This window comes from Antechinus flavipes, chromosome 3 (assembly GCF_016432865.1).
Source record: "Antechinus flavipes isolate AdamAnt ecotype Samford, QLD, Australia chromosome 3, AdamAnt_v2, whole genome shotgun sequence".
NCBI lineage: Eukaryota > Metazoa > Chordata > Mammalia > Dasyuromorphia > Dasyuridae > Antechinus > Antechinus flavipes.
In genome coordinates this window covers 30006133-30016756 of record NC_067400.1, presented here as the reverse complement: position 1 = coordinate 30016756, position 10624 = coordinate 30006133, and the positions used below count along the sequence as shown (strand labels likewise).

At 35.2% G+C, this 10624-nt stretch overlaps 1 pseudogene; it reads right to left on the bottom strand.

Annotated features, from left to right (window-relative positions):
• Positions 1-222: 222 nt before the first annotated feature.
• Positions 223-10624, bottom strand: part of LOC127556986 (40S ribosomal protein S15a-like) — a 63107-nt pseudogene continuing 52705 nt past the window's right edge.

The window sequence follows — 10624 nt, the reverse complement described above, 5'->3', positions numbered from 1 at the left end:
CTGCTTTTTCTTTCTTGTGCCTTTTTCCCTTTTGGACTGATTTTTCTTTCACAACATGACAAATATGCACATAGGTTTAAAATGATTATACATGTATAAGCTTTATTAGATTGTTTGTTTTCTTAGGGAGAGGGGACATAAAGGAAGGAGAAAAAAGTTGGGGCTCAAAATCTTTTTTTTTTTAAGTCCATTGGAATATTTTATTTGTATGTAGAAAAAATTTTAGAAAAAAAATCCCAGGATTTTTCCTTCTGTGTGTTTTCATCTTGCTTCCTCATAGTCCATGATACCAGTTCATCACAGTGAACCCGAATTGATGGGATGGTAGCTGATTATTCTTCCACTTTTCCAGATCTTTCAATTGAACATCAAATCTGGGGCTTATTACACCATACTTGCTTAATCTGCCCGTGAGGTTCACAATAATTTTTCTTGCTCTGTGAACATCAATGATCTCAAATTCGCCAATATAACTTTATTTCATCATCACAATTAAGAACTGGATGATTACTTTAGGGTATGACTTAATGAGAACCTGGTGTTTTCCTTACTTTTCTGCATTGTTGCTGCTTTTGAGAGCATCTGCCAGCAGATTTGTGTGCACCAGGGTAGCGCTGCAAGATGGTGGAAAGAGAGGGACTTGGAATCTTACAAAAGTGAATGTTGAAAACTTATCTTTACATGTAATTGCAAAAATAAAATAGAAAATCAAATAAACTATGCTTTTCACTTATACAATTCAATTAGACAAGCATTCCTTAAGCATCCAGTACATATGAAACACGTATAAGATATGAAGCATCAAGATCAGATTTCTCTGCCTCCAAGATCATTGCTCTATCAACTACACCAAATTGCCTCAAATCTGACACATAATAGGGTGCTGATATGTGCATATTAGATTAGATTGATTCAATAATTACTGGTGAGAGTCTTTGTGATTTCTTATGACAACCCATCTGTAATTTAGTACATAAGCAAAAGAGTTATCAGCATGAAAGTATTGGATAAAAGATACCTAGTCATTCAAGCATGTTCACACTTCTCTTTCTGGAGACAACCCCCATGGAAACAAGGGAAACTTGCTTCTGGAAATGTGCATAATCTGTTTTTTTATCTATTTACTGTGTGATGATAAAGAGCCTTTATATATATATAAAGAACTACATACAGTTCATATAACTACAACTTAATATATCTGCCCAGCCAAATTGATCTTACTTCCCTGATAGCTTTCAAGTATGAAAGGAGTTCTTTAAGATGGGAAGAAGTCATAGTGTTGATAACCTTATTTTAATCTCATATCATCAAGTGTCCGGAAATGAATGAAACAGTTGGTCTTTTTCTGTTTCAGTTTTTCTTTCTAGATCTTAGGGAAATAGGTATCAGATGAGATGGACTAGGTTACAACTTTGTGAGCTTTGAAAGGTCAGAACAATCTTGGGAGGTCCAGCGACTATGATTTCTAACAGAGTCTGCTTGAAGCAGGAACCAATTCAGTATCAATGGACCTAGATTCTAAGAGACAATGCCTTGAAGGTAAGGGAGTAACTCATCTATTGACTGTGTCAGAACTAAAGGGAGGAATGTTCATAAAAGTCTTTTAAGTTTGAGCCCATATTGCCCAGAGACAAAGATAGAGGAAAGTGGTTTCCATTTTCAGATGCTTTTAGTAGCAGCTCTTTCTATATCTTTTCAACAAAACCAATTGATAAAACTGGTAGCTTTTTGACTATTTATCAATGATTTTGAAGAGATCTCAATTAATCAGAATCTCAATAAGATCTCAAGTGAAAATCGATGTTAGGGAAGATGACAATTAGTTAATGATATTCAGAAGATATTAATTGGTGAAGCAATTAGATAGCTCACTGGGCTTGGAATGAGACCCTCAGTATGTCTTCAGGAACTTACTAGTGTGATTCTAGGCATGTCACTTAACTTCAGTTTGCTTCAGTTTTTTTTTTTTCTTTCAAGTATAAAATTAACAACACATCTCTCCCAGTGTTATTATGGGGATCAAATGAGAAAATATTTATAAAATATTTAGTACACTGCCTGGCACATGGTAGGAACATAATAAATGCTTATTCCCTTTTCTCCTTTCCTTCTTAATTTTCAAAATAAGGAATAAGTACAGACTCTGTAAACTATAGATCAGTGAACTTGACTTTGATTCCTGGGAAAACTTTAAAACCTATCATTAAGGGATCATTCTTGAACATTTAGAAAGGAAAAAAATAATTACAAAGAAGCTGATGGTTTCATCAAGAACAAATCATGCCAGAATAACCCTACTTCCCTTTTACTTAGTCTTAATTTAAAAAAAAAAAAAGAAAGAACTTTAAAACAAACAGTGTTTCCATAGACACACCAGAGCACAAAAAAAGGATTCTATGTGACACTCAGAATCATCTGTGCTTTGTTTAAAAAAGGTTTAATGGTCCTTTTTAGGAGAGAAAGTTTTACTCTTGCAGTATCTTGCAGATTTATCTCCCCCACTTCTATTAAAAATTGAGAAAAAGAAACTATAAAAAATAAAGTCAAACTAAGCAGAGTCACACAGTGGCAATATACAACAATGTATATATCTTTCTAATTTTACATCCATTACTTCTATGTTAGAAGGTGGATAATTTTTCACAGGTCCTTTGGACCCCTGCCTGGACCATGGCATTGATGAGAGTTCTTAAGTTTTTCAAAATTGTTTTTTCTTTAAATGTCACTGTTAGATACTAAAGAAGGGAAAGGGACTAGTATGTGCCAAAATGTTTGTGGAAGCCCTGCTTGTAGTAGCTAGAAGCTGGAAAATGAATGGATGCCCATCAATTGGATAATGGTTGAGTAAATTGTGGTATATGAATGTTATGGAATATTATTGTTCTGTAAGAAATGACCAGCAGGATGAATACAGAGAGGACTGGTGAGACTTACATGAACTGATGCTAAGTGAAATGAGGAGAACTAGGAAATCATTATATACCTCAACAATGATACTGTATAAGGATGTATTCTGATGGAAGTGGATTTCTTCAACAAAGAGATCTAACTCAGTTTCAATTGATCAAGGATGGACAGAAGCAGCTACACCCAAAGAAAGAACACTGGGAAATGAATATAAACTGCTTGCATTTTTGTTTTTCTTCCCGAGTTATTTCTACCTTCTGAATCCAATTCTCCCTGTGCAACAAGAGAACTGTTCAGTTCTGCACACATATATTGTATCTAGGATATACTGTAACCTATTTAACATGTATAGGACTGCTTGCCATCTCGGGGAGGGGGTGGAGGGAGGGAAGGAGGAGAAAAATCAGAACAGAAGTGAATGCAAGGGATAATGTTGTAAAAAAAAATATCCTGGCATGGGTTCTGTCAATAAAAAATTATTTTTAAAAAGTTTATATTAAAAAAAATCACTGTTAAATATATAAATTATTCTTCTGATTTTTCCCATTTCACTCTGCCTCCATTCATTCTATTCTTAATTCTCCTAAATTGTCTCCATGAGTTATTATTAGGCAAATAATATCCCATTATATTTATATAACACAATTTGTTTAGTCATTTTCCAATTGTTTAGGAAACAATTTAAGTCATTCCTTTCTCTCTCTCTCCCTATTAGCTCCCCTCCCATCTCGAATCATGAAATTTATTTTCTTTACACCTATTTCCCCTTAAGTGTTATTGTACCTCTTGATACCCCTCTTCTATTTCTCTGTTTCTCTGTTGAATTAGACCATTATGTATACTTCACCAAACTCTGTGTGTGTGTTTGTGTGTGTGTGTGTGTGTGTGTTCCACCCTGTCCATTTCATATGGGATGCAAATTCATCTGATGCCAATCTTCCTATACTTTCTTCAAGGTCTGTATCTTTATTATGCTCAAAAAGTTATCAAACTGTGCATACTCTTTGACCCAGCAAAGTTACTGCTGGGCTTATATTCCAAAGAGATCTTAAAGGAGGGAAAGGGACCCACACGTGCAAAAATGTTTGTGGCTGTTTGTGGCAGCCCTTTTTGTAGTAGCAAGAAACTAGAAACTGAGTGGATGCTCATCAATTGGAGAATGGCTGAATAAGTTCTGGAATATGAATGTGATGAAATATCACTGTTCTGCAAGAAATGATCAGCAGGATGATTTCAGAAAGGCCTGGAGAGACTTACATGAACTGATGCTAAGTGAAATGAGCAGAACCAGGAGCTCAATATACATGGCAACAACAAGACTATAACAATGATCAATTCTGATGGACATGGCTCTCTTCAATAATGAGATGATCAAACCAGTTCCAATTGTTCAGTAATGAAGAGAGCCATCTACACCCAGAGAGAAGACTATGGGAATTGAGTGTGGATCACAACATAGCATTTTCACTTTTTCTGTTATTGTTTGCTTGCATTTTTGTTTTCCTTCTCAGTTTTTTTTTCTTTCTAGATTTGATTTTTCTTGTGCAGCAAGATAACTGTATTAATATGTATACATATATTGGAGCTAACATAATTTTTAACATATTTAACATGTATAGGACTACTTGCCATCTAGGGGAGAGAGTGGGGGGAAGGAGGGGAAAATTTGAAACAGAAATTTTTGCAAGGGTCAGTGTTGAAAAATTATCCATGCATATGTTTTGTAAATAAAAAGCTATAATAAAAAAAGGGGGGAAAAAGGTTTGTATCCTCTTTTCACTCATTTTATATGAGAAACTATCAATTCTAATCTCTTCTTCCTCTTTTCTACATGAGCATATTCCTTCTTTTGCCTTCCCTTCTTATTTTCTTCTTCAAACATCAAAACAGAACCAACCCACTACCAAGACCTCTAATTCTCTAACTTAATTCCCTCATGATCTTTTGAAGACATTAAAATGCTAAAAGGACACTTGTATCTTCTCCTCCTGTATTACAAAAAGTCCTTTCTAATCATTCAGAACAATTTATTTTCTAAGTTCCTATGGATTTGTTTTTCAATTTCATAGTTCTTTCTCATTTCTGATCTTTTCATGGAAATATTGAAAGTCTTTTATTCCTTAAATGTCCATTTCTCTCCTGCAGAATTATACTAACATTTTCAGGATAAGATACTCTTGGTTCTAATCCTCTTTCTTCTGTCTTCTGGAATACTTAAATTCTAAGATCTCCTTTAGTTTTTAGTGGAAGCTATCAAATCTTGTATGATCCTGAATATAGTTCCTTGATACTTGCAGTCCTTTTTATATACTAGTTTTTGAATAGGGTTTTATCCCAGAAGCAGTCTCTATCCCTTAATGAACTTTTGGGTGGGATGGTCAGTCCTGGTTGGTCATGCCCCAGGGTCAAGGGGGTGCTTATACTGGCCCCTACATCTTGGGGTAAGGCCCAGGATCTTTGAACTTTTGGAATGCTGGCCTTCTCTGCTACCTGAGGATAAAACGTTAGGGCTCTAGGTGTGGAATAGATCAGTCTGGTCTTCATGTGGTGGCATTAGGCTAGCTGACACCATGCTGGAGAATGTGGCATTTTCTACTACTATTTCTCTGATCTACCAAAACCTCCAATCTGAAGCTTCCTGAACACCCTGGAGATTTTTCAAGAAACTCTTCACTCTTGCTCTAGATAATGAGTCTTGTTGTCCTCATTTTGAATGATAGATCTTTTCCCCCCGACTGCCTATAAGGTTTTGACTAATTTTCAGTAGAATTGTGGGGTAGAAGAAATAATTTGCAGTAGTTTCTTATTGGATTTCTTGGTCATTATTTGTCTAGTGCAAATAATTATTTTAATAAATAGGTATTTGGGACTTGACAGTTAGGTAGCCATTTTGGCAAGAAATCTCCTCTTTATCTTTAGAGTGCATAGGGAGAGACCTGAGAGGTTATCAGCTTCCAGCCACTCACTTTGCTGATGAGGGAACTGAAATACAGAAAGGTGATGATATTCTCAGTGCCACATAGTATCCGAGGCAGAATTTTAACTCTGTTCTGTACTCCAAAACTCTATCCATTAAGCAACACTGTCTCCCATAATCAAACATTGCATAATTGAATATATTTTGGGCTATTGAGAATGAAGCTGAAAAGCCTAACTCATGATACTCCCATTCTCCCCTATAGTTCAGACTGATTGCTAATTTCTCTCCTGTGTTTGTTCTTTTTTCTTTTTTCTTTTTTCCTTTTTTCCCTTGTGGAAAGTATGAATCTATGATTTCTTCACTGTAGGTACACGCTAGTATGAGATTCAGTTCCCCTATGCAGATCAACAACTTATTTATAATTGATTGTCTTAGAGTTTTGAAACACTGGAAATAAATTACTTTCCTCCATAGTGGGAATGTCAGAAGCAGGATGTGAACCTGCTAATTCTACTAAGCCACCCTATCTCTGACCAGTGAAATCCCAAATAAAAAAGAACATCAAAAGAAAGGATAGAACATACAAAACAAATAAAACAAGTGGCTTAATATAAACCAAACTGAAGAATTCAAGAAGAAAATGTTTCTGTAATGGTATTAACAAGATCTTATGGTTTTAAGCTTGGAACTGGAGTTTGCTTATTGCCAACTCTACAGAGCCTGTTAAGTTGGAAAAAATTTTGCAGTGTGGTCTTGGTGACATTTCACACCATACTTGCTACTGTCCAAGAGCCAGCTTAGCAAAGAACAGAGAGGCTCAATACCAGAAGGTTGGCCACGAGATTCAGAATTATTTGGCCATGGAAACCCATGAAATATATGATAATCAAGCATTTCCCTAAGCCCTGTGAGGTCCTATTGTGTTGCAGGGATGGTGACTGAAATAAGAGGCAAAGAATGCTGAAAATCACCCAGTTAACAGACCATCTACAAACATTACTCCTGACTCTGGGACAATGGACTTTTAGAGATGAGATTTCACCTGTATCTCCTCCTGGACAACTCCAAACCATGCCATCCTGGATCATACAATTCCCGCCCTTTCCCTACTCTGGCTCTTCTAAATAATAATAGAGTAATGAGAAGAATAATAATAGTAACTTAAGATTGCAAGGAGCTTTAAAGTATCATCCCACTGTGTCTTATATTTCTTACTTTCCCCTAGTAAGAATGAGGAAGAACATTTATATTGTGCTTTAAAAGATGCAAAACATTTTATAAGTATATTATTTATAAAATCAAAATTTAACTATTACATTTTAATAAATGTATTACTTTATTCTATATTTATTGCCTTCTAATAATAATAATAATAATACTTAGCATTTACATAGTATTTTTAGAAGTTACACATTTTATCTTAAATTTGTTGTCTTCCTCATAATAAATAATATATTATATTTTTATATAACTTTGAGGATTGCAAAGAGCTTTACTTACATTGTCACCTTTCATCCTCTATTTGTTGCATTCTCCAAATGATGATAGCTAGCATTTATTTAGGATTGTAAAGTTTGAAAAATGTTTTATAAAACTATTATCTTATCCTATATTTATAATATATATTATAGCTATGATAGAAATCATTAATTAACCAACCACAATTAATTAGCTACAGCATGATATTAATTAACTATAAAGCTAGCATTTATATAGCACTTTAAGATTTGCAAAACATTTTACAATGTTATTTCATTTCATCCTCACAACAACCAGCTTTACAGATGAGGAAAATGAAGTTGAGTGATTTGTCCAGGGTCACACTGCTGGTAAGAATCTGCATGGTATTGAACTTCCTGACTCCAGGAAAGTTCATCACTCTATCACTAGACTGCCTATTAGATTGCAAATTTCTTGAGGGCAAGGACTATCTGGCTGGCTTGTATACGTACAATTCCTGGGATGTGGTAAGTGCTTAATTTTTTTTCATCGTCTATTTATCAATTATTTCATTCATCCACTCAACCCAAGACATTTCTTTAAAGGTAAATGAGGTAATATTTGGATGGAAGATTTCCATGCCCATATTTATAGCTTCTCAATAAAATAATAAACTAATAGATTAAAAGAAATTATAATTGATTGGGAGCATGGCTCTCACACACTTCTCTGAAGAGCAAGTAAAATGGATAATGGATTAACATGTTTTCATTGGATGTTCAAATGCCATAAACAATATTATTTCATAAGACATTTGTTCATCTATTCCTGAGGGCTCCAAATGAGTGTAAGCATAATAAAGCCAATGAAGAATATTATACTTGTACTCATATTTATTACAGATGTAAAAGAAGATAAATTTTATGAAGACTTTGATAAGACCTTCCAAACCAAATCAACATTTTGCTTGATATTTGGTGGCTTTGGTGGGAAGGTGACATTAGGACAGATATATTGAGAAATGTAGTTGGGGATTGAGAAATAAGAGGCACCAGAGGCTTGTTGATTGACCAAAAGTTTTTTGCTTGTATGTCAGGAGTACATTTTATTATGCATAGGTTCTGAATGGGGAGAGAGAGAGAGAGAGAGAGAGAGAGAGAGAGAGAGAGAGAGAGAGAGAGAGAGAGAGAGAGAGAGAGAGAGAGAGAGAGAAAGAGAGAGAGAAAGAAAGAAGAAAATGATTATCATAATTGATAATTGACTACTTATGTGAGCCCTTTCAGAATCAGCCATCTACATGGAGACAGATCTTAGCCAGGTTAGAGCAAAGGTAAAAAAATGACACCTAATTGGAAAAAAAAATTATAAATATGAAAAGACACAGTATGTGATTATAACAGTTACAATCTGATCTCTTCAAATGAGGTGTTATCTTTGAAAAAAATGAAATAGGTAGAAGTCAACATATTGATTCTGACCACCACTTGTTACCGAAACTTAAGAGATGTTACAAAGTCACTATAACTAAGATATAAAAGAAAATGAAAAAGTGGTTCAATATTTCCTTGTTTAGTGGAAAATCATGGCAGTCAAGGGCAATAAAATTCGAATTATTCACTCCTTTGCAACCATTTTCTGAAAGATTATAAGCAATATTATTTTTCCAAATACCCTTCCCCCCAAAAAAAAAAGTGGATGGGAAAATAAGCCTATCAAAACATGGCAAGAAACTAAACCAAGGCAGATTATCCCAATTTTTTTTTTTTTTTTACAGAAGAAACTGGAAAAGTGACAAAAATAGATGGAAAATAGAAGCAGTACTGTTGGAGAAATCTAATTTTATTAAGGATAATCATGGAACTGGATCAACTAAAGTCCCCTCATTTTAGTACATAATATGATAAAATTGAACTGGTGCTTATGAAAGTGAAGAAAGGAAGGGGAAGAATTTGATTAAATATATACAAAGAAATCAGAATCACAGTTTTAAAGGTATTCATAGGTCAATTTTCAGCATATTTCAGAGAGGAGATTTCAAAACAATAGGAAAAAACCATAAAGATAATCATTAGTCAAAAAAAAAAAAAAGGCATTGACAATTACTGACCCATATGCTGACTTCCTCATTTCCATAAAAAATTTTAGCAGAATATTTTAAGTTGAAGACAGGAGAAAGGAGCAGGCAGATTTTTTGCTGGCAATTTTCTACAGCAAACTATACTTTCATAATATATAATTAACTGAGAGGTGTAGAGAATACAATATCCCACTGTTAAGAAGGCAGTATGGTACAGTAGGAACTGGATCAGAAGACATGGTTCAAATCCTTTCTCTGAACTTACTACCTGTGTGACTTTGGGTATGATGTACTGCCTCCCTGGGCTTCAATTTCCTTATTGGCACAATGAGAGCTTTGGATGGTCTTTGAGATCTTCTTTTTCATATTTAAATTGACCATCATATGTTGTACTTTTTCTCTATGTGTATATCTCTCCCTCCTTCCCTTTCCTCTCCTCACCTTTCTTCTTTCTTTTCTCCCCTCTTTTCTTGTCTTCTCTTCTTTCCTTTCTGTCTCTTCCCCATCCCCCTCTCCTCCTCCTCCTCTTCCTCCTCTTCCTCCTCCTCCTCCTCCTCCTCCTCCTCCTCCTCCTCCTCCTCCTCCTCCTCCTTCTCTTCCTCCTACTCCTCTTTCTCTTCCTCCTCCTCTTCACTCTTTTCTTCCTCCTCCTCTTCCTCCTCCTCCTCCTTCTCCTCCTCCTCTTCTTCTCTTCCTCCTCCTCCTCTTCCTCCTCCTTCTTTTCCCCATCCCTGCCCCTCCATCTTCCCCAAGCCCTCTCTCCTTTAGGTTAATCATTCCAGGTGGATTCAAACCATAGTAAGGGTGGTGCTCTGGATAGACTGCTTCATCTGGGAGTCTGGAAAGACCTGAATTGAAATCTAACCTCTTCTGGAAAATAAGAATAATAATAGTACCTCACTAATAGTGAGGAGAAAATGAAGTAGTATTTGTAAAACATGTTATGAGTGTTAAATTTTTATTTAAATGCTAATGCTATAATTGTTATGTGACTTGGATTCAAGGGAGGGAAGGACAATGGAGAGATTGGAAAAAACTGTAAGAAAGGTCCTGAAGCAGTTGGGGCAGGTGAGGAAAATGGTAGCTATGTGTAATGTCACGGCATAGAGAAGAGCAGATGGATAAAGGGCCCATCTGGAAGGCTACTTGTTCATGCTATTTGGAGAATTTGGGGAAGGGTGATGATGCTGACTTATGATTTCATGTATATAGGGATCTCTTCTTAAGAAATGTCCTCTACTAATTCAGATTAAAGATTTTTCTATATACTGTATGGCCTT